Below are 24919 nucleotides of genomic sequence, written 5' to 3' on the forward strand. Positions count from 1 at the left end.
CGTCTAATCGTAGCTTTTAGTCAACACATTTATTTTCACTTCACAGGGAAAATAAACACTGTAATTTGATGCTTTAATGATTTGTAAACAGCAAACGTGCATGGGAGGGTGGCAGGTTGGGTGGTGGTGACGACGACAGAGTGGCCCCATGGGATGACATCACCATTGGGTCCTGCCTCATATATTCCACGCCACCGTCTTGGGCGTCAACATGAATGCCTCACCTAGTGAGTCAAGATCCTGGACGTGGCCACCACCACTGCCCTCTTTCCTTCCTCTCCTACTTTCCCTACACCGCAAAAAGCTTCAACCTGTCTACCTTGTCCTATCCTCACGCCTCAAGTCTTTCATTCGTATTTAACGATCTAAGCTCGCTTAAGGCTAAACTTTACTCCTACCACTGTCGCCAGTCATCACCACTGTGTTTACACCACTCACTAGTCATCACCACTGTGTTTATAGTCATCAGTCATCACCACTTGACACAGTCACCAGTCATCACTGTGTTTAGTCACTAACCATCACCATTGTGTTTACACCAGTTACCAACCATCACCACTGTGTTTACAGTCACTAGTCATCACCACTGTGTTTACAGTCACTAGTCATCACCACTGTGTTTACAGTCACTAGTCATCACCACTGAGTTTACAGTCACTAGTCATCACCACTGTTTACAACACTATCATCGGTCATCACCACTGCTTACAGTTACCAGTCATCACCACTGCGTTTACAGTCACCAGTTATCACCACTGTGTTTACAGTCACCAGTCATCACCACTGTGTTTACAGTCACCAGTCATCACCACTGTTTAAAACTCACCAGTCATCACCACTGTTTACAGTCACCAGTCATCACCACTGTTTACAGTCACCAGTCATCACCACTGTTTAGTCACCAGTCATCACCACTGTGTTTACACCACTGCCACCAATCATCACCACTGTGTTTACACCACTGCCACAAGTCATCACCACTGTGTTTACACCACTGCCACAAGTCATCACCACTGTGTTTACACCACTGCCACAAGTCATCACCACTGTGTTTACACCACTGCCACAAGTCATCACCACTACACCACTCACCAGTCATCACTACTTTTGTAATCAATGCGTTTTTATTTTACTTTTTATTTTCTTCTTAGTTCTTATGGAGAAAGAATGAATAGAAATAAAGTTATTTATTTTCTATTTATTCTTTCTTCATTTTCGTTGCTCTTCTCATTATTTTATTCTTTGTTTCGACAAATGAAGGAGGGAGAGGGGAAGGGGTGTTGGTAGTCACTCCCTATGGTCCACCTTCCACCACAGTGGGGGAAAGTTGAATTGAATTGAAAGTTTATTTAGCCAGAAAAACACAGATACAGAGTGGACAATAATAACAATATTAACATGGCTGAACCAGTTGTGAACCTGAGCTCTCTTTTAGGCACCTGATATATACTGTACATTTATCTCAAAGAAGTATTCTGTAACATTTAGTATCATCTGGAATAGTACAATAGCATGGTGGTAATAAGAACATCTCATAATGTTACCACGGTTATCACTTAAATATTTTTTAATTTAATTTATTTTAATACATAAATTACAGTGGAATTGAAAAACATAAGTCGAATGGGGGAGCAGTACAACATGGATTGTACAGCAATAAGGTTGAACAGGAGGACAAAGCTGTCAGGATTATGACTAGTTGGCAAATATGTTTATTGCAATGGTAATTACTTATCAATTGACATGATAATTTCCGATAAAACGGTTTTGAGGAGGATGAGAGGAGACTGAGGAAGGAGGTAATAGCTAGGAATAGGAATAACATGTGATAACGGAGATGGTAGAGGTCGCTGGAGATGGTTATGTTATTACTAATGGATCACTGTATCACTGCATACCACTTAGGACTTACTCTACTCCATACATAAGGAGATTGATAACTAATCATAATGGTTCCTCGTTTATTTACGACGTTACTCAGAATGGACAGTTACACTTTCAAAACAATAAACCTATTTTCCAAGCTAGTTAAACGGGCCACATGAATCGCAATATATTCCGTGAAACGAATAAAACCTTCGATTTTTTTTACGGGGATTAGCCCACCCGGGCACAGGTCACTGACCCACATCGGGGCCTGGGGGGGTGAAAATGTAATTATAATAATAATAATAATAATAATAATAATAATAATAATAATAATAATAATAATAATAATAATAATAAAAGAACCATAAAGAAATGAAAAAAAAATCAAACGTGACAAACAATATATGTATGTTGTGTTGTCAATGGTAAGAGAAACATTTGAGACCCTGCAATTGTGTGTAAATGAGGCAGAAATCAGATCAGCAACCTGGGACTTGGTCACAATTTTTGTGATGCCATATGGCAGCAGGGGTCTACCATTAGACAACACATTATGCTTCCAATATCTTCTCAGGCGGTAGTACCTCCCTGTTTGGTAGCTGCTAACTGTACTGTTTATAGTATCGCCATGCTGAAGACCTGCCGATCACAAGCACGTCTACACTTAACCACCGCGGACCAGACTTTTTTTTTTTTTTTTTATTGGGCACTCCCCTACATCCTTGTGTAAGGTGAAGCGCAGAAGCCTTTACAGCGCCCCAACAGGGAAGCATGCCTAAGTTCATGCTTGCCTTTATGTCTCATGAGTTAAGGGCGTAGAAGCCTGAAGAGTCAAGTGCGTAGAAGCCTGAAGAGTCAATGGTTTATATCAAGTTATTGGAAGCTCCAACAACTCCCTGAATACGAATTCGCAACTTTCGATTTACAACAGGTACCTACTTTACTGCTAGGTGAACAGGGACTAATGGGGGCTAGGAAGAATGTCCAAACAACTTCCACCGGCCCGGGAATCGAACCCGTGACATCTCGCTTGCGAGGCAAGAGCAGTACCACTCTACCTCCAGCGCCCGCGAACCAGACTCTGTGTTTGAAAACCGAGTGTCCCCTTGCTGGGGCACGAACTCCGCTTTCAACTAATAGCACAATTAGGCCTATGACGTCACACTCACAGGTCACTGGTTGGCTCATGCCTCAGGCATGCCTGGTTTTGTCGGGGACGCTTTCGTGTAGTGCGTTATGGCGGGTAATATTTGTCTAAGCAGAATTTTCATGTATTTCCTCTAAGTCTAAAACATGACACAGTTTACTCCAAAAGACATGGCATTGTTACACTGTGTTTACACCACTATCACCTGTAACAATGGCATGAGTGAGTATTTCCCGCCAAGCGTGAGCCAACCGCAGTGACCTGGGAGTGCTGATGCCTTAGGCCTGAACCAATACTAGAGCCGGGGAGACGTGACGTCATGACCATGTGGCATTCTGTAAGCCGCCTGTGTCTTGAGGCACCAGTTATCGCCACTGTGGGTAGATCAGCATTTTAGCTTAAGAGCCGCGTGTTTACACCAGTCACCAGTCATCTCCACTGTGTTTACACCATTATCACCAACCATCACTTGTGATTACAAGTCACCAAATATCACCACTATGTTTACAACCACTGCCACTAAATATCATCACTGTGTTTGCACCATTGTCACCAACCATCACCACTGTGACCAACCATCACTACGGTTCACACCATTTTGTCTATACAGTCAGTCTTTCACTGTTGTTTAGAAAGCTTAACCCCGTAACCCTACCTTGGCCTTGCCCTCTACACATGTGTCAATCCCTTTACAAGCAACTCTTGCTCTCAAGGCAGACAGGAGGCGTGAACCTTTTATGTGGACGTTTCACCACCACCTTCACTGCACCATCACAACTTCCATCACCACTAACACCACCTTCATCACAAATACCACACCACACTACACCGCCACTACCACCACAACACAGCAACCACACGCCAGTACTTCTTCCTTTCTTCCTACCATTTAGGTAGGCAGACAGTGTCATTGGTGTGTCTAGGTTAGCAGTGTAACACGCAAGGAATAACTTGCTCGTTTCTACTAGGCTGTTATTCCCTTCGCTCATTTGAAGCAGACATACAGGTATCTCGGTCGTTTCTAAGGAGTCAGGCAGGTACTTCTCCCCTCCCATGCAGTCAGGCAGGTACTACTCCCCTTCCATTCAGTCAGGCAGGTACTACTCCTCCAGACAATCATGCAGCTTAGAATTTCTTTCGATCAAAAATAATAGTCCACATCTATGACCTTTTATAAGTGCATGTTGACTCGTCCAGGCGGGTGGGTGGAGTTCACCGTCAGTTATGAAGGTGAAGACATCGGCTGGTGGTGATGGTGCGTCTCACTGTGCTTTATCATCGACAAACGGCTGGATTACCTGCGTCGGCCTGAGTTAAGCCTCGGTGAATTTATCCGCTTTTTTATTATGTATGATGTGGTAAAGAGTCCCAGATGATTTAAGAGGAGGAGGAACGGAAGAACCACTGGATCACTCCAGGAAGATGATCAGCATTGAATAGAAACCTTACAGGAAATGAAAAATATGAAATCGGCCAGAAGAAAAGTGGAGAAAATGAGGGGGGAAGGTTGGAGAGACGGCTAGGGTAAAGAGGTTTCACAGTGCGAGTGGTGAGGGCCTGGTGGTGATGACGCAAGCGACCTTGACTTCCTACCCCGGGCACCAACCCGCCCATCCTCCCTGCCTCCCCCACATTTCTGCTGCTGACTCGCCCTCTTGTGGCTTTCTCCCATCTATGGTCTGTCATTCGCTGGCCTGCTGTTAGGCTGTACCTCCTCGTCTCTCTCTCTCACCCTGACGGAAAACGCCAATAAGAGGGTCAGTGAGTTACATGACTCGGGTAGATGGTACAGTACAGGTATATGTTCGCTTCGTGTCTCTCCTGAGAATGTTCGCTGGTATTTGAATATATTAGAATGTATATGACAACGTAATGTAGTAAGGTGTTGGGATGTTTTTGTCATGCAGCCTAATTTACTCTTCCTTTGTTCCATCCCTCCTTCCTTCCTTCCTGTGCTTCCTCATATTCCTTCCGTTCTGTGTTCCCTCCTTCCTTTCTGTGTTCCTTCCTTCCTGTCTGTGTTCCCTCGTTCCTTCGTGTGTTCCCTCCCTATATTCCTTATCAGTCTTTTCCCTCCTTATCTCTCCCTTTCAAATCTTCCTTCCCCTCGTTTTTTTTGTCTCTTCCCAGATTTCTGATCCTTCCCTTCCTCCCCCTCTCCACAGCCCCTCCCTTCCCACAGCCCCTTCCTCCCTTCTACAGCCCCTTCCTCCCTTCCCACAGCCCTTCCTCCCCTCCTACAGCCCCTTCCTCCCCCCTCCCACAGCCTCCCTTCCTCCCTTCCTACAGCCCCTTCCTCCTCCTCCCAGCCCCTTCCTCCCCTCCCTACAGCCCCTTCCTCCCTCCCACAGCCCCCTTCCTCCCTCCCACAGCCCCTTCCTCCCCCTCCCCACAGCCCCTTCCTCCCCTCCCACAGCCCCTTCCCTCCCTCCCACAGCCCCTCCCCTCCTGCCCCCCTTCCTCCCCTTCCCCTCCCCACAGCCCCTTCCTCCCCTCCCTAGTTCTTCCTCCCTTCCCACAGCCCCTTCCTCCCTCCACAGCCTTCTCCCCCTCCCTCCTCCCCCTCCTCACAGCCCCTTCCTCTGCACCCTTCCTACAGCCCCTTCCTCCCCTTCCTACAGCCCCTTCCTTCCCCCTTCTACAGGCCTCTCTCTCTCTCTCTCTCTAGAGAGAGAGAGAGTTTATTGTACGTCCGCGTGTGTATATGTGTGTTTTGAGGGAAGCAAGGGGGTGGTAGGACATAAGCACAGGTGTATTTGTTAGCAACTAGGTGTATTTGTTAGCAACGACTTGAAACCTAGAAAACAATGTATTAGCGTTCGCAACAAGGCAAACAGGATTCTTGGGTTCATATCTAGGTCTGTGAGTAACAGAACTGCTGACGTTATCTTGAAACTTTACCTAGCATTAGTGAGGCCACACATGGATTATGCGGTTCAGTTCTGGTGTCCTTACTATAGAATGGACATAGATTCTTTGGAGAGAGTACAAAGAAGAATGACAAAATGATCCATAATATTAGAAACCTTCCATATGAAGAAAAGACTGAAAAGCTTAGGCTTGCATTCATTAGAGAGGCGTTGAGTTAGGGGAGATATGATAGAGGTGTCTAAGGGTAAGTGGGATTAATATGTAAAATGAAGATGTTCTGAAGTCTAGTAATAACGAAATAATCCAGGAACAAATGGCTTTAAATTAGATAAACTTGATCTGAAAGCGATATAGGCAAGCACTGGTTTGGTAATAGAGTTGTGGATATGTGGAATAGGCTACCGAGTGCTATAGTAGGATCGGGGACGCTAGGGAGCTTCAAGACGAAGTTGGATAGGCACATGGAAGTGCTGGGATGGGTGTGAAAGGGATCTGCCCTGTATGGGCCAGTCGGCCTCCTGCAGTATCCCACTTTCTTATGTTCTTATGTTCAATAGACAGGGTGTTTATAAAAGACATGAACGATTTGATTCGTTAATATTTTCCATGCTAATTAAGATATAAAGCAAGAACCATGTGTAAACGATAGAGCAGCTATCATAGTTTATTATTAATTGATTTGCTTGATTACTGACTAATTTTTGACAACTAATTTTACTGATACTTTTGGATTGGTCGAGATTGACCTATCCCTTGGCTTCCATTACGCCATTGGATTTCTTCGTCTGTGGTTTAGTTAGAGATGTGTACAAGACCAATGTTGCCAACATCCATGCTCTACGAATCAAGGTCAGGGATGCAATAGCGATTGTTGATGCTGGCATGCTTGAACGCACATGGCGAGAAATTAAATATCGATTGGATGTTGTACGGGCGACTAGTGGCGCACATGTTGAAGTGTATTATACATGTATGAAAAACTTTAATAGTTGCTTTATTGCTTACATATAATTTTAGCTTTATATCTTAATTAGTATGGAAAATATTAACGAATCAAATCGTTCACATCTTTATGAACACCCTGCATATTGAATGTTTCGCCAAGTTGTCACGACTTAACCAATGGAGATATTATTAGTATTATTATTCAATTGTGAATGAATTAAAAACTAAAAATATAATGTCCCTAATAAGTTAATGGTTATAACGAGGTGCAAGCAGTACTGTATATAGATGTGAAGCTGGTGGTTTATTCCAGTTGTCCTCAGTTAATTCACGCCACCACCACCTGGCCAGATTTATTTGCTGGTTTAAAGTATTTTGCTTTTATATTGTATATTATACGGTTTATATATAATTATTATTGTTAATATTTACTGTACAACTCTCTCGTTCAGAGTTAAACTGTGACATTAAGACAATTGAATGTTTCTAGCCACCCAACTTTCTCTACCAGTACCTCTTATGTGACACCCAGCTGGCCCTTATCTCTTGTGTGACACCCAGCTGGCCCTTATCACTTGTGTGACACCCAGCTGGCCCTTATCTCTTGTGTGACACCCAGCTGGCCCTTATCTCTTGTGTGACACCCAGCTGGCCCTTATCTCTTGTGTGACACCCAGCTGGCCCTTTATCACTTTTTTGTGACACCCAGCTGGCCCTTATCTCTGTGTGACACCCAGCTGGCTCCTTATCACTTAGGTGACACCCAGCGGTCTTTATCACTTGTGTGACACCCAGCCGGGTCTTTATCACTTTCTGTGACACCCAGCTGGCCCTTATCACCAGACACCTAGGCCATCTTTATTCTCTCAGGGTGACACCCAGCTGGTCCTTACTAATTTCTGTGTGACATCCAGCTGGCCCTTATCACTTGTGTGACACCCAGCTGACCCCTTATCACTTGTGTGAACCAAGCTGGCCCTTAACTCTTGTGACACCCAGCTGGCCCCTTCTTGTGTGACACCCAGCTGGTCCTTATCACTTCAGGACATCCAGCTGGCTCCTTATCACTTGTGTGACACCCAGCTGGACCTTATCACTTGTGTGACACCCAGCTGGCTCCTTAACTCTGTGACACCCAGCTGGCCCTTCTCTGTGTGACACCCAGCTGGCTCCTTATCTCTGTGTGACACCCAGCTGGCTCCTCTTTATCTCTTTAGGTGACACCCAGCTGGCTCCTTAGTCACTTTTGTGACACCCAGCTGGCCCTTATCTCTCAGGTGACACCCAGCTGGCCCTTTACTACTTGTGTGACACCCAGCTGGCTCTTATCTCAGACACCCAGCTGGCCCTTATCACTTGTGACACCTAGCCAGTCTCTTTATCTCTTGTGTGACACCCAGCTGGTCCTTATCACTTGTGTGACATCCAGCTGGCCCTTATCACTTGTGTGACACCCAGCTGACCCTTATCACTTGTGTGACACCCAGCTTATTCTCTTGTGTGACATCCAGCTGGCCCTTATCACTTGTGTGACACCCAGCTGACCCTTATCACTTGTGTGACACCCAGCTGGCCCTTCTCTTGTGTGACACCCAGCTGGTCCTTATCACTTGTGTGACATCCAGCTGGCCCTTATCACTTGTGTGACACCCAGCTGACCCTTATCACTTGTGTGACACCCAGCTGGCCCTTCTCTTGTGTGACACCCAGCTGGTCCTTATCACTTGTGTGAAACCAAGCTGGCCCTTAGCTCTTGTGACACCAAGCTGGCCCTTATCTCGTGTGTGACACCAAGCTGGCCATTGTGCCTTATCTCTTGTGTGACATTTAGTATTAAATATAGATCCATCAATCTATCATTATTTATCTAAAAAAATACACATCGGCGTATGTACTCGTATATCCAGTTCAGTGTTTGGTACATGATAAGTATTAAGTATACATGTGTGTTGGTAATCAGGCTGTTGTATTGTGTGTGTGATCAATCTCCTGTTACTGGTGTTATAAGTCCTGGGCGTCATCACCCACCGAACAACTACACAAACCTCACTTGAATACTAATGCTTCCTTCACCCTGACGAGCTGATGATGAGGGGTGAACAAATGCTTCTGTTTACCGGCGAGTGGACGTGTTTACCGGCGAGTGGTCCTGTTTATCGGCGAGTGGTCCTGTTTATCGGCGAGTGGTCCTGTTTATCGGCGAGTGGTCCTGTTTACCGGCGAGTGGTCCTGTTTACCGGCGAGTGGTCCTGTTTACCGGCGAGTGGTCCTGTTTACCGGCGAGTGGTCCTGTTTACCGGCGAGTGGTCCCGGCGAGTGGTCCTGTTTACCGGCGAGTGGTGTTTACCGGCGAGTGGTCCTGTTTACCGGCGAGTGGTCCTGTTTACGGCGAGTGGTCCTGTTTACGGCGAGTGGTCCTGTTTACCGGCGAGTGGTCCTGTTTACCGGCGAGTGGTCCTGTTTACCGGCGAGTGGTCCTGTTTACCGGCGAGTGGTCCTGTTTACCGGCGAGTGGTCCTGTTCACCGGCGAGTGGTCCTGTTTACCGGCGAGTGGTCCTGTTTACCGGCGAGTGCTCCTGTTTACCGGCGAATGGCCTTGTTTGCCGGCGAGTGGTCTTTAGTCAAGTTGTATAAACCCCAACATGTACTGGAGGACACAAGCTAAAGTAGATCCGTGCCTTAGTGTTTCTCTGGTGTAACAATGTCGTGAGTTTCCCGCCAATTTCGAGCCAATAGTATGAAGGCCTTAGGCCTGCCTTCGACCAATGAGAAAGCCTACGAGGCGTGATGTCATGAAAGCTGTGGCGTCTCTTGTGGGCTGACGCAGTTTGAAAAGTGGAGTGTGTTTGGTCAGAGTTAAGTGTGGCTGTGTCCTGGGTGTTACTTCCTCATATGGCTGCTATAATGTGAGTACCTATTACGTTTGATCCGTTTCACGAAATATATTGTGATTCATATGACCCCTGGGTAGCTAGTTCGGAAGATTGGTTATTGTTTCGAAAGTGTAACTGTTCAATTTGAGTAACGTCGTTTATAAATGAAGAACCATTATTAGTTCTCAATTCCCTTGTGTTGACTAAATATTGTCATGCATGTCTTTGGTGTTATGCAGTAATACAGTGAGTCCTAAATAATAAGTATTTCATATTTTCTCCTCTGAAGTGTTGTATCTTAGTTCCCCTGACCAGCCTCCCTCAATCTCCCCTTGCTGGTGTGTGAGGGGCCACTGTAGGCCGACATTCCTAACCGCAAACATAAACAAATACCTTCCTCATCTCACAAGTATAGGAGTATAATGAACACAGAAGAAAGGGAAATTGAATTGAGTTGAATTGAAACAGTTTATTTAGCCAGAAAAACACAGAGTGGATAATAATACTGTAACAATATTAACATGGCTGAGCCAGTTGAGAACCTGAGCTCTCTTTGAGGCACCTGATGTACACTATACATTTATCTCAAGGAAGTATATTGTAACATTGTCATGGTTTGGCTATCGTAGTGGTAGTAAGAGTGGATTATATTATGTAAAGATTATAATATGTTGTTTCTTATATTTCTTACCGTAGAATTCGATACCTTCACACTGGTTACTTACAGGAGATTATGGTGTATCTACGTAGAAGTTCACTCGACATTCCATGATTTACACTTGATAAATGATGATTTAATAAATTCCATTAGTTTCCAACATCCATCTAAGTTATTGGTTATACTTTGTCATAACCAATCAGTCAATACCTTTAGTAATAATAAGATAGGATCACAGATACGGGCAGATAATTGCACTTACATTTATTTGTCAAGCTTCCATACAATGATTTACAATTTGCATGGATATATATTAGTCACTCACGTTCACTCTGTAATAAAATTAATCTTCTAAAAGAGGGAATTTTCAACTTGGGGACACATGTGATTACTCTACTATGACTTCACAGAGCCTTAATTCTTCAAGTGATACATTTACTGTCAGCCTGGATTGCTTTTGTTGCAACCAGGCTTCCGCACAAGAACCTCTTTCCACGGGCAATAACAACAAAAAGGTACTCTTGGGTTACCACACATAGTCTCGCGTCACTGACAGTCACTGTAGACGGTTGTCGCAGCCAGGAGAACTGGTAAGCGTGACTTGTTTAACCACATAGGTGCAATAGACCAGCCTGGATTGCTTTTGTCGCAACCAGGCTTCCACACGTGATATTTCCACAGGGATAACAAACCTAGGTTAACACACTTAATCTCGTGTCGATCACGGTCACTGTAGACAGGTGTCGTGCAGGAGAACTCTTAAGCGTGAATTGATTAACCATTTACTGTAGGTTTGATAGGCCAGCCCGGATTGCTCTTGTTGCAACCAGGCATCCACACGTGATATTTCCACGGGGATAACAAACCTAGGTTAACACGCTTAATCTCGTGTCGACGACGGTCCACAGGACAGGGTGGCGGTGGAGGACTCTGTGTGGTGTTCCGCTCCCTTCAGGAGGGAGAAAGTGGACGTCTTGGCTAACCCATGGCCAAGGGGATACTAATTGAAATGAGGTTTTGGTGGCGTGAGTTGCTGAACAGTACAACACTGTCTCACTGGCCTCCCCCTATGGAAGATTATCATACCACTAATGGAAAATATGTGTAGCAGTTATGGCTCGCTGGGTGCCTTATCTTTAGTAGACAAACTTTGGAGTTGGTAAAATGAGGTTTTGGGTGTGAGGCGATGAACAGTACAACACTGTCTCACTGGCCTCCCCCTATCAGCTGGCTAACATACCATTAATGGAAAATAAGTGCAGCAGTTATGGCTCGCCTGGTCCCTTATCTACCGTAAACAAACATTTGGGATGGGTTGTGCAGGGTAGACCAAATGCAACCCATGACACATTTAGTAACATCTGGAATAGTACAATAGCATGGTGGTAATAAGAACATCTCATAATGTTACCATGGTTATCACTTCAATATTTATTTATTTTATTTATTTATTATTTAATTTTTTAGTTAATTTTTTATTTATTTTATAAGTATACAGTATACATAAATTACAGTGGAATTGAAAAACATAAGTGAAAGAAATAAGAATAAATAATTAAATAATTTATATAAAAAGAATTAAAAAGACAATATAAGAGTAATTTGGTACATAAAATATGTTACATTAAATTAGGGACATTAATCTGTTACACTGGTTGCCCGTGTGTTGGAGGTGTGTGATACACCTCAGCGATCTACCACCTGACTAATCCGGTTTAGTATCGTGTGTGCAGGATACTTCTGACAGCGTCGGTCATTATCATGTGTCGGGCAGTGTTAGGTGATGTAAACATATGCCTTTTGAGAGATTGCTTTACGGCGACCTGTCGAGAGGTGTGTGTGTGATCCCCATGGTGAAGTGTGGTGGATTCTGAAATTTTTTGAGCTCGTAAGGGTATACACGTGTTTTGTAACGCAAGTAGTGACGGTGGTAGAGGTGGTGGTGGTAGTAGTTCTAGTATTAGGGGTGGTGATAGTGGTTGTGATGGTGGTGGTGATGGTGGTGATATTGGTGGAGGTGGTGATAATGGTGTAGGTGATGGTAGTGGTGTAGGTGAAGTGTTACACTCTCTTACGTGGAAGTCCATATATCGCTCTTTATTATAAACAGGTGGTGTGTAATCCTCTTCCCATATTAAACTTAGGAGGTGTCTTCAGAAATATTGGTATAAAATTTAAACTTCGAGCTTTTTCTGTACTTCAGAGTTTCAGTGATAGCGTGTGGGTGATAAAGGTCCGACTCTCATAGTCATTTCCTAGCCATTTATTTACGTCACATTTTCCATTTTTCTTCACCCTCTTACCATTACTTCTCGTCCAGTTGCTTCATCCTGTCGCTCCCCAACTTGCCTAGTTTTGGCAGTGTTGCTCGCTTGGCGTGTCATCTCTAGGTGATTTTTTTTTATTTGCCACGTGAGGGGGCTAGTTTATTGGGCACCCCCTCGCATCCTGTGCAAGGTGAAGTGCAAAAGCGTTTACAGCGCCCAACTGGGAAGCATGTGTAGTTCATGCTTGCCTTCATAATTCGTGCATTAAGGGCGTAAAAGCCTGAACGGTCATGGGTTTTGTCAGCAAGTTACATAAACTGACAGGATAATGTGTGTGTGTGGGGGGTGGGATTCCTGGTACAATTCATCTGTTTATAACAAAGTGTGGCAGGTCCCTAATAACAGACCTGTCTCTATATAGGAGGAGGGATACCTGATCAGGGAGGGACAAGGTGCTCCGTTATTCCCAGGGAGGGGGTCATGGCCGAGGTCTTCCTCAGCACCCCCCGGGACATCTCTCAAGGATTCTTAGGCCATGTTTTTCTGAGATGGGCTTTTTTTTTCTTTCCTCCTCCTGACACATGTAGTGAAGCGCCCACTCAAACAAGAAAGACGACATAGTAGAAGACAGTATAGAGTGACCTAAGAACATAAGAATGGAGGAAACTGCAGCGGGTCTAATGGCCCATACTGGGCAGTCCCATTTACACCCAGCCCCTATTGCTCATATATCCATCCAACCTAAGTTTGAAGCTATCCAGCGTATTCGAGTTAATGAAGATATTTGGTAACTTGTTCCAGTCGTTCACTACTCTTTCCAAACCAATGTTTACCTATTTCGCGCCTAAATCTAAATTTGTCCAATTTAAAACCATTGTTACGAGTTCGCTTCTGGTTGGAAAGTTTGAGTACCTTTGTAATGTCCCCTTTGTTTAGCCCTGACTTCCATTTATACACCTCAATCATGTCGCCCCTCACTCTACGTCTCTTGAGGGAGTGCAAATTAAGAAACTTTAACCTGTCTCTATACTCAAGGTTCCTAATGCCCGGGATTAGTCTTGTCATTCTCCTCTGAATTCTTTCCAAGGATTCTATATCCATTCTGTAATACGGTGACCAGAATTGAACTGCATAATCCAAATGGGGTCTCACAAGTGCAAGATATAGTTTTAAGATGACCTCGCTAGTCTTGTAACTAACACTCCTTTGTATGAACCCAAGTACTGTCTTAGCTTTGTTTCGAGCAAATACACATTGTTTACTTGGCTCAAGATTCCTACTTATCATTACTCCTAAATCTCTCGCAGTCGGATTTCTCAATAACATGGTTGTTCATCTTGTATTTGGTTTCTCTGTTTACATCTTCTATACTGAGTACTTTACATTTGTCCACATTGAATTTCATCTGCCGTTTTTCAGACCATTCAAAAAATTTGTTTAAATCTTCCTGTAGTTTTGTGGAGTCCTCGTCAGATTTAATTACAATTCGTATTTTACTGTCATCAGCAAATTTACTTATGTTGCTGTCTACGCCGATATCTATGTCGTTTATGTAAATAATAAGTAATAATGGTCCGAGTACTGAGCCTTGCAGAACTCCACTAGTGACGTTGCTCCAATGGGATTTAGTGCCGTTAAGGCTCACTCGCTGTCATATGTCCTGTAACCATGCCCTAATCCATTTTAGAATATCACCTTTAATGCCATGAGCCTCCACTTTTCTTATTAGTCTTTCGTGGGGGACTCTGTCGAAGGCTTTGCTAAATTCGAGGTATACCACATCATAATTGTGCCCCTCGTCCACTGATTCGAAAACTGATGAAAAGAATGTTAATAGATTAGTTAGACATGAACGCCCGCTTGTGAAGCCATGTTGGGAATCATTGATCAGCTTGTGCCTCTCCAGGTGATTTCGAATAGAGTTCGAAATGATAGCTTCCAGTAATTTGCCTACAATTGATGTTAGACTGATTGGACAGTAGTTAGAGGATAGTGATCTATCTCCCTTCTTGAAAATTCGTATATTACATTTGCTATTCTCCAGGATTCTGGTACTACTCCTGCTTTTAAGGACATGTTAAACATCTTTGCTAAGGGAATACTAAGCTCTTCCTTACATTCCTTTAATACTGTGGCAAATATCTCATCGGGACCTGGTAACTTATTAGGCTTTAGTTTGTCTATTTGCTTACTAACATCTTTACTAGTCACTACTATTTCGCTTAATTTATTTTCTTCACTATCTCTGTATAGAGTCAGAGCTTCGGGTATCATGTTTAAATTTTCTTTGGTGAAAACTGTTGAAAAATATTTATTCAAATTATTGCTCATTTCTCCGTCGTTATCAGTTAGCTCGCTGTATCTGACTGTATTGGTCCAATCTTTTCTCGTATTTTAGTTTGATACATTTGATAGAATCCCTTGGGGCTTGACTTCGCCTCCCTTGCTATCTTCCGCTCATTATTCCTCTTGGCTTTTCTTATCTCGGTCTTAACCCTACCGGCCAATACCTGATAGTAATCTCGGATGTAAACTTCACCCCGATTTATTCTCCTACCTATGGCCTTCCATTGTCCAATAATGTTCTGTAAATAATTATTATCCATTTAGGGTCATTGTTGTTTGATATGAGTTTTTTGTATGGTATTTTCTGCCTTTGTGCATTAAGTAACTCGTTATTTAATTTGTCGTGGAACTCGGCAACCTCAGATCTCGTTATCAGGTCAGTCTCAACCGTCAGGTCTCTGGGTAGGGTGAGGTAGCCCTCTGTGGGTACATTGAGTGAGGTCACCTCATGTGAGGTCATGTAGTTCACCCCCAAGCGTGATACCCCCTCTCTGGGGGTGCTGGTGGGTAGAACGGTACCGCTCTTGCCTCGCAAGCGAGATGTCACGGGTTCGATTCCCGGGCTGGTGGAAAGTTGTTTGGACACACTTCCCAGCCTCCCTTGGTCCCTGTTCACCTAGCAGCAAAGTAGGTACCTGCTGTAAATAGAAAGTTGCGAATTCGTATTCAGGGACAAGCTGTTGGAGCTTCCAATAACTTGCTTAGACATAAACCATTGATTCTACAGGCTTCTATGCCCTTGACTCATGAAACATAAAGGCAAGCATGAACTTAGCATGCTTCCCTGTTGGGCACTGGGCACTGTAAAACACTACTGCGCTTCACCTTACGCAAGGATGTACAGTAGGTGGGTGCCCCAAAAAAAAACCCTCTTTCAACTGCCTCCTCAAACTATCAAAGTTTGCCCTTCTGAAATCTGGGACTTGAGTGGAATTTTCCTTACGGCTATCCTGGGACTTGAGTGGAATTTTCCTTACGGCTATCCTGGGACTTGAGTGGAATTTTCCTTACGGCTATCCTGAAATTCTAATTGGAATCTAATTTTTTTTGTGATCGCTGTTTGCAAGTTCGTTCCCTACCTCGACATTACTAATGAGTTTTTCTCTGTTTGACACAACTAAATCGAGTATATTATTACCCCGGGTGGGTTCGGTTATATGCTGACTAAGGAAACAGTCCTGGATCGTTTCCAGAAAATCCTCTGATTCTGAGTTACCCGTAAGGTCAGTCCAATCTATTTGGCTGAAGTTAAAGTCGCCTACTCTACAGACTTTGCTATGTATGGAAGCCCTGCGCATTTCGTCCCAAATAAGTCGCTCATTAACTCTATCAAGATTAGGAGGTCTATATATTACTCCTGTGATTAATGTTTTCCTACCAGCAATTAATACTATCCAAATTGTTTCTGTATTCCGGTCAATTTTGATTTCCTTATTTATTTCACACTTCAGATTATCCCTGACAAAGATTGCTACTCTGCCTCTTTTCCTGATCTGTCTATCGGTATGGAATAATTTGTAACCTGCAATTTGGTATTCGACAGGTAACTCACGTGAGTAGGTTTATCCATGTTTCGGTGAATGCTATTATATCGATTTTTTCGGTACATACCAAGGCCCTAATATCATCCATTTTGTTTCTCATACTTCTACTGTTTGCATAGTAGACATTTAAGTTAGTTGTGTTCTGAGTCCTCTCTTTGTCGTGTTTAGATTTTAACTCCCTGCCTAATTTAGTTATGTCATAATTCCTAGCACTATTTCTCTGAATATTTTTACTTTGTTTTCCCGCTCCCACTGCAATCTCCTCCACCCCTGTGCTCATATGTTCCCCTAACAGTTTAAAGACGTCGACATCTTTTGAACTGCCCTCTTGGGAGACCAAGCCAGGGTTGCCACCCCATCCCCAGCATAAAGGTCCCTTCTGCCGTAGAAGTTGTCCCAGTTGTCAATGAATGGGACTGTTGGTCGGTAGGTAGATAGTTACAGATATTTATTCCGTAAAATTATCACACTCAGTTCACATTGGTTCAGCTTGTGCAAAGGATATATTTATATATATATATATATATATATATATATATATATATATATATATATATATATATATATATATATATATTTCATTAGCCCAATAAAGCACGTGGACTTCTACATATAATCAACACCTGACCCCGCCAAGATTCAAACCGACGGCCCACGACTGTGACTGGGGAACGCTACCTCTAGACCACCAGGATTCTAAAAGCAGTCCTAGACTCTGTTATATTTCACACAAAGCCTGTTCAACGAGCTTATGGCGCCGTGAACCTCTAATGAGGAATACCCATATCACTTAGGTGGTCAGAGTAACGTTTTACCAAATCCGGCTTCGAAATACGAGGATCCCTATACTTTTTCATTAGCCCAATAAAGCACCACCTAAGTGATAGGAGTAGTCCCCATTAGAGGTTCACAGCGCCATAAGCTCGTTGAACAGGCTTTGTGTGAAATATAACAGAGTCTAGGACTGCTTTTAGTATCCTGGTTTCTAGACGTAGCGTTCCGCGGTCACAGTCGTGGCCCGTTCCCTGGTCACAGTCGTGGGCCGTTGGTTCGAATCCTGGCGGGGTGAGGTGTTGATTATATATATATATATATATATATATATATATATATATATATATATATATATATATATATCCTTTAATTTGCTTATTTCCATTTAAGTTCTTGATGAAATGATGCATAAGCAGTTTTGTTATACTCGCATATAAATGTCTTCTGCTGATAACCACAAGAAAACGGGAAGTTCCCAAGCCCTTTCGTGTAATTCACATCTTCAGTCTGTACCCACCCCTTTGAAGTGAATTACACGAAAGCACTTGGGAACTTCGTGTTTTCTTGTTTCCTGTGTGATTATCAGCGTGCAGTATACATGGATCACGCGCTCCTACAGTGATCTATTTGCATAAGTGTTTTCTGTATGGAGGTACTTGTATTTGTATGGTTATTAGGCGTTGCCGTGGTCACATTATTATTGTCTCAGTGACTTGATGAACAAAGTGAAAACTACAAGTTGGCCGGCTATTGTTGTGACGTCACGGGATCTTTATTTTCTGGACATATTCTTGTGCCGTCAACCGGTTTAGGCATTACGTAATGAGATGCAAGTTAAGATTATTGTAATGACATTCATTATGTATAAGAAAGCTTACTGGTTTAAATGGCGTAGGAAAAAATTGGTATATATATATATATATATATATATATATATATATATATATATATATATATATATATATATATATATATATATATATATATATATATATATATATATATGTTAGCGGGAGAGAGAAGTGGAGAAGACGGGAATGCTGCGTTTAGCACGTTAAAGGGGTAAGATGCAGTTTCTTAGAACAATTTTTTAGGGGGGTCGATTGTAATATTCAGAAATTTCAGAGTAATTTCAAACACCGCGCCATTGGCGATACTGAGCTTTCAAGGTCGTCGGAGGGAAGAGAGCGCTCCCTGCACATAGCGAGAGGTTGTGGAACTAGGCCTAAGTGATATTAAATGTAATTTGCCGAATTAATAATGATGCGATTCATGAAGTTAAGGGACTATTATTGAATTTGAAATTATTATAGATCGTTTATCAGTCTGAATAATGTCACGGGTGTCCCAAGGAGTTATTAGTTAGGCGGAAAATATGTCACGTAGGCCTAAGCTAGCGCCTTGGAAAGACGCGACGCTGGCTGGTCCTCAGTCACGTGAAAGCGATTGGACCTACAGGACATACCTGCGCGTCCGTCCACAGAAATAGTCACGTGGCCTAGTCACCTGTGTTGCACTATTGCAGTATAACAAGTAAGTTTCATTCGATCTCAGACAGGGTTAGATAGGGCAGTGGTAAAGTTAACAAGAGCTAACAGTGAGTTCATTTCAGGGTTTCCGTCAGAACCCACTTGACTGCGAGAAATTCATATGAATCTGACCGACGTATATGTATGTATGTGTGCGTGTGTGCATGTATATGTACGTGTACGTGTATATGTGTATGTATATACGTATATGTATGTATATGTGTGTGTGTTTACATATATGTATATGTACTGTCAATGAATATGATGCAACTCTTTGTGTACGAACCTCTGTCCTGCATGGCAGTGAACAGTGACATTATCCATATGAACCTGACCTATATACATTTATAGTTGTTTATGAATATGATGTATTTCTTTGTGTGTGAACCTCTGTCCTGCGTGACAGTGAGAAGTGATACCACCCTCGGTGTCAAGACCTGACTGAATTAATCGGAATAGGCAAACTGTACTACAAGCTCTGCCAATAAATTTGTTAAACTATTAATAATTAGTAAGTGCACTTACGGTTTTATCCGTTTCATGAAATGTATTGTGATTCATGTGATCCCGTTTAACTAGCTTAGCTAGGAGAATAGGCTATTGTTTTGAAAGTGTAATTGTCCATTCTGAATAACTTCGTCAATATACGAAGAACTGTTAAGAAAGTTCTCAATTCCCTTCCCTTGTACATTGAGTGAAACATTCCTCTTAAGTGTCTTTCTGTTATACAGTGACTAGGAGGGTGGCTGTCTGACCACAAACCGGCCGCCCTCCCCTCATCCACCGTCTTCCCTCCCTTACTCCACCCTTCTTACCTTCCTCTTCTCTCACTTGTAAAAATAAAAAAAAAATAAAAGAAAGAAAGATTAAGGATAAAAAAAGAGAATTGGAGAATGGAGAAAGAGTGTAAGTGGGGAAACAAATAGAAATGGGAAATTGAATAAAGGAAATAATACTTTTTTATTACAATATATATACTACTTATTTTATTTATATATTTATTTTTTGCGGAAGTGTTGTGGCAAAAACGAGTGTTTAAGGTGTTGGTGGAAGCGGTTTGTTTGGTGTGTGTCACTGGCAGGAGAGCGTGACGGCAGCAGGCCAGGAAGGAGGTGGAATTACAGCTGGGTGGTGTGAGTGTGTGGGTTGGGAGGTCGGGTCCGGGTGGCCCAGATCCGGGACCGTGTTGACACTGCCAAGTGCTCTGCTATCTGGGCCTTGCCTGCCTCCTACCCCTCATCCTTCTTTCAACTCGTTCTCTCTTTTCTTCCCTCTCCTTTGAACTTTTTATCCTTCCTGTACCTCCTCCTTTCAGCTCCCAATAGGTGCTTTGTTAGCTTTAAGAAGTGCCAGGAGGTTGTCACTGGGTTCCTGATTCACTGTAGTAATTACATTGTTCATTATATAATAAACCAGGTGGCCTGAAATTTTGGACAATGTCACATTCCATAATATAATGTTCAAGTGTATGCCTTAAAGATTTATCGCAAAGTTTACACCGTCACTAATCTGTCAGATGTTCCTGTATCCTATCCTAGCCTTATTCTGGCCACAACTACATCACATTGTCTGGCTCTGTCCTTGTGCTGGCTATACCGGTGCCTGCTCTCATTCTGGTACTTTAGACTCCGAAACAGAACACTGGCATACCTGTTGGACAGATATCTCTTTATCCATATAGGAGGTTACCTTGGGTGCCATAGTTAATTGCTTGAGTGTAATGTCTCGATTAGCTACATCAAAGACTGATTTAAGGTCTAAAAAAGCTTGTTCTTTGAGTGAACAAGATATTCCGCAAAACATGTGTGTGTGTGCTGCGCCCGGGCATAAACCCATACAGATTAGGGGCTAGTTTGTCTTTGACTGGAAACATGAGATGGCTGAGAACAACTCTTTCAAGTACTTACACATAAAAGATACGAGTAAGATGGGCTTGAATTTGGGAGAATTACCTTTAGGGACTGGTACTATGTATCCTTGAGTCCATATCTTTGGTATTTACCTTTCATGGGGCCAATCTTGTATGGCGTCCCCCAAGGTTCCATTCTCGGTTCAGTACTGTTTTTGTTGTACATAAATGATATAGTCCACGCCAGCACACTCCTAAAATACAACTTATTTGCAGACGATAGTAATCTCTGTGCAGCAACTTAGACATCCATTCCTTGATGAGAACTATGAACACTGAATTGACTAATGTCAGGACCTGGGTAATACGTAATAAACTGACCTTAAACTTTGAGAAAACCCACTATACGATCTTTCACAGAAGGAAAAACTTACCCCTAGATTTGGACCCTCTGTTCATTGGTAATACAGTCCTCAAATGCGAACAAAATACTAAATTCCTCGGAGTTATTGTTGATGAGAAACTTAACTGGAGAAACCACATACATACCTTTCACAGTAAAGTCAATAAACAGTGCGGTATCATGTACACACTCGACAGTCACTCACTCTTACAGCAGTCTTACAGCAGTGAAAGAAATCTACTGTATTATGATCTTGTTTACCAACACCTGATACACTGTCACACACTACGCTTTCTTCCTTTAAATCATCTCTTAAAAAATATCTATTGTCTAAGTATTGATATTTCTTGCAATACTTACATTATATACCTGCTTTTATTGTACCATCAAAACCGTTTTATCAGAAATTATCAAGTAGATAGATAAGAAATTACCATTGCAAAAAAATATATTTGCCAACTAGACATAATCGTGACAGCTCTGTCTTCTTGTTCAACCTTAATACAACCCTTGTTGTACTGCTTCCCCCATTATATTTGTTTTTCAGTTCCTCTGTAACTTATGTACAGTATATTCTTATAAAAAAATAGAAGTGATAACCGTGGTAACATTCTGATATGTTCTTATTACCATCATGATATGTACAGTATACTATTCCAGATGACAACTAAATGTTACATAATACTTCCTTGAGATAAATGAACAGTATTATCAGGTGCCTACAAGAGAGTTCTGACTCTTCACTGGCTCAGCCACATTAATATTGTTATTATTATCGACTCTGTATCTGTGTTTATCTGGCTAAATAACTGTTTCAATCAAGGTTAAGCAGTGGGTGGTTAGGGAGTTCTTTCAACAATTTTAAAGTGTTATAGGTTATGCCATCCTCACCAGGGAAGGATGATTCACTTTTTTTATTAGTGCTGTTTTTAGTTCATGGCAAGTAATATAGAAAACTGATGAATAGGCTTTGGTGAGGAAAAAGCAATTTTAGTAATGAAGGCTCTGTTCATGTGTGTAGCTATAAGATATTGCTGTATGTCAGGAGGCAGGGAAGCTATTTGTGACATACTAAACCATTGGTCTAATAACATGTCAGCATATTCTGCAGGGCTGTAATGAAGTTGGACTGGGGTGGTTAACTTAGTAATGACTCTTAACTTTTTTCCACACTTGAGCTAGAGTGCTTGTTCTATTAATAACCTGTAAGAATTGTTCTCAATGGGTATTTCTCACTTGACCCTTGAGTTCATGAAGTGCTATCTATCCTAAATTTGCTAGTCCTTACTGAGTAGTCTCCAAATAGAGTATAACCCTCATGAATATGACCTATACTATTATCTTCTGTGTCTGTGAACCTCTGTCCTGCATGGCAGTGATAGCACCCTCAGTGTCAAGACCTGACTGAACTATAAACTAAAAACTAATCCTTTCAGCTCTTTTTTTTAAATCCTCCTCTCCCTTAACTCTCGGTTCATCTCTATCTTATATCCTTTAAACTCTTTCTCTCCTCTTCCTGCTTCTCCCCCTTTCGACTCCCTCTTTGACCTCTTTCTCATCACCATCATAATAATTATGATAATTCTTTTTTTTGCCGTTCATTGTAATTTCCACTCTTCTTTTCTCTCTTCCTTTCTTTCTTGCCCTTCATTTTTCCTGCTCCTCCCGTTATAACACACCCTGCAGGTTTAGATTTTTTTAGATTGCCCCCGAGGGGGATAGTTTATTGGGCACCCCCTTACATCCTGTGCAAGGTGAAGTGCAGAAGCGTTTACAGCTCCCATCTGGGAAGCATGCGGAGTTCATGCTTGCCTTTATGACTCGTGCACTAAGGGCGTAAAAGCCTGAAGGGTCATGGGTTTTGTCAGTAAGTAACATAAAGTGACAGAATGATGAGTGTGTGGGGGAAATTCCCGGTACAATTTACCTGTTTATGGCAAAGCGTGGCAGGTCCCTAAAAATGTCAAGTGCCAGGCTATTGGCATTGACAATAGTGAGGGACATACCTTTTATTGTAAATAATAATAATGATAATAATAATTAACTGTTTATTGAAAAAATTCTGCAGCCCGAAGGCTGAAAATATACATTGGACATAAATGACTTATTACATACATTGGTGGTTTAACAAAAGCCTTCATTAGAGAAAGGTAAAGGAACATACAATGAACATACAGATTAATGTAGGTGTTGAACAGCAAACTCGTAGTGTAGTAACTCCCTCCCACATGGTGTCAGGAGGAACTCACGCTGTGTAGCAGTTCCCTCAGATGATGTTATGAGGGACCTGGCGTGGTGTAGTAATTCCCTCGCAGATGGTGTTATGAGGGGCCTCACGTGGTGTAGTAATTCCCTCACAGATGGTGTTATGAGGGACCTCACGTGGTGTAGTAATTACCTCATAGATGGTGTTATGAGGGACCTCACGTGGTGTAGTAATTACCTCACAGATGGTGTTATGAGGGGCCTCACGTGGTGTAGTAACTCCCTCACAGATGGTGTTATGAGGGGCATCACGTGGTGTAGTAATTCCTTCACAGATAGTGTTATGAGGGGCCTGACGTGGTGTAGTAATTCTCTCACAGATGGTGTTATTAGGGACCTCACGTGGTGTAGTAATTCCCTCACAGATGGTGTGATGAGGGATTTTGACGTGGTGTGGTAATTCCCTCACAGATGGTGTAATATGAGTGAGGTTTGGTCTTAGGCCTTCCTATCGTAGACGGATTAACACATCGCTGGTTGTTGTTGGGTCTCACGGGCCGTTATCACTGGGTACCTGGGAACTCACTGTGTGAAGGTTAACTTGGGTACGACTGTTACTGTTAAGTTGTTCTCACTGACTAAAGCACTGTTCACCACTGTTCACCTCTGTTTAACACTGGTTCCGTTCCTTTCCTAAATGAAATTGTAACTTCTGGCGAGAACTTGTTGATATTCCGGTGGGGAGGAGGGTTCAGGGGAGGGGGTTGGTATGGGCCAACTTAACAGTTGACCTGGCTGTTCCGAGAGGAGCGCCAGGTACGTCTTGACCCTTCGGTGGTCAAGGATGTGATGGCATGTACGTCGGTAGTGTCGGCTTCAACGGGGACGTCGAGAGGTTGGTAGGGGACGTCCTTGGCGTAGATATGTGGTCCACTAGCATGTCTGCATGGTGGTCAGTTGATGTGGAGAACTGGAGTGGATGGGCCCCAGGTCCCGGCATGCCGGTGGGGGACGGGGAGCCAGGGGTGGTGTCCTTCGGTCCACGGGCTACCAGCTTGTGTCAAACCAGAAGAGGGGAGTGACTCCTCCCGCACTAGATGTAGCCCTCCACACGTGCAACATCTGTGGACGGCACTGCTGATCCCGTATCGGCCTCTTTAGTCACCTCAGAACTCATCAACGAAGGCAACATCCTTAATAACTCGTATCATTGCATCATAGCTGGATGATTGTCATACTCGATTCCGAGTGACAGCAAAGTAGTAGTCGTGGTGTGTGTGTGTGTGTGTGTGTGTGTGTGTGTGTGCCGTCTAATCAAACTGGCCATTTATCCTATCACAGCATGTTGTTAAGATACCGTACATACCTGACAGATTAGATTAAAAAATGGGATATATATTTTGAGTTTAAGTGACGAGAGAGAGATTTGGGTTTTTCTGTCAGCTAGTATTGGGGAATCCACAATAATTTGGGATGTCCGTCCGTGTGTATTGTTGGTGTATGACGTTAGTGTGTATTGTTGGTGTATGACGTTAGTGTGTATTGTTGGTTTATGATGTTAGTGTGTATTGTTGGTGTATGATGTTAGTGTGTATTGTTGGTTTATGATGTTAGTGTGTATTGTTGGTTTATGATGTT

Source organism: Homarus americanus, unplaced genomic scaffold (genome assembly GCF_018991925.1).
Source record: "Homarus americanus isolate GMGI-L3 unplaced genomic scaffold, GMGI_Hamer_2.0 scaffold14467, whole genome shotgun sequence".
NCBI classification, from domain to species: Eukaryota; Metazoa; Arthropoda; class Malacostraca; order Decapoda; family Nephropidae; genus Homarus; species Homarus americanus.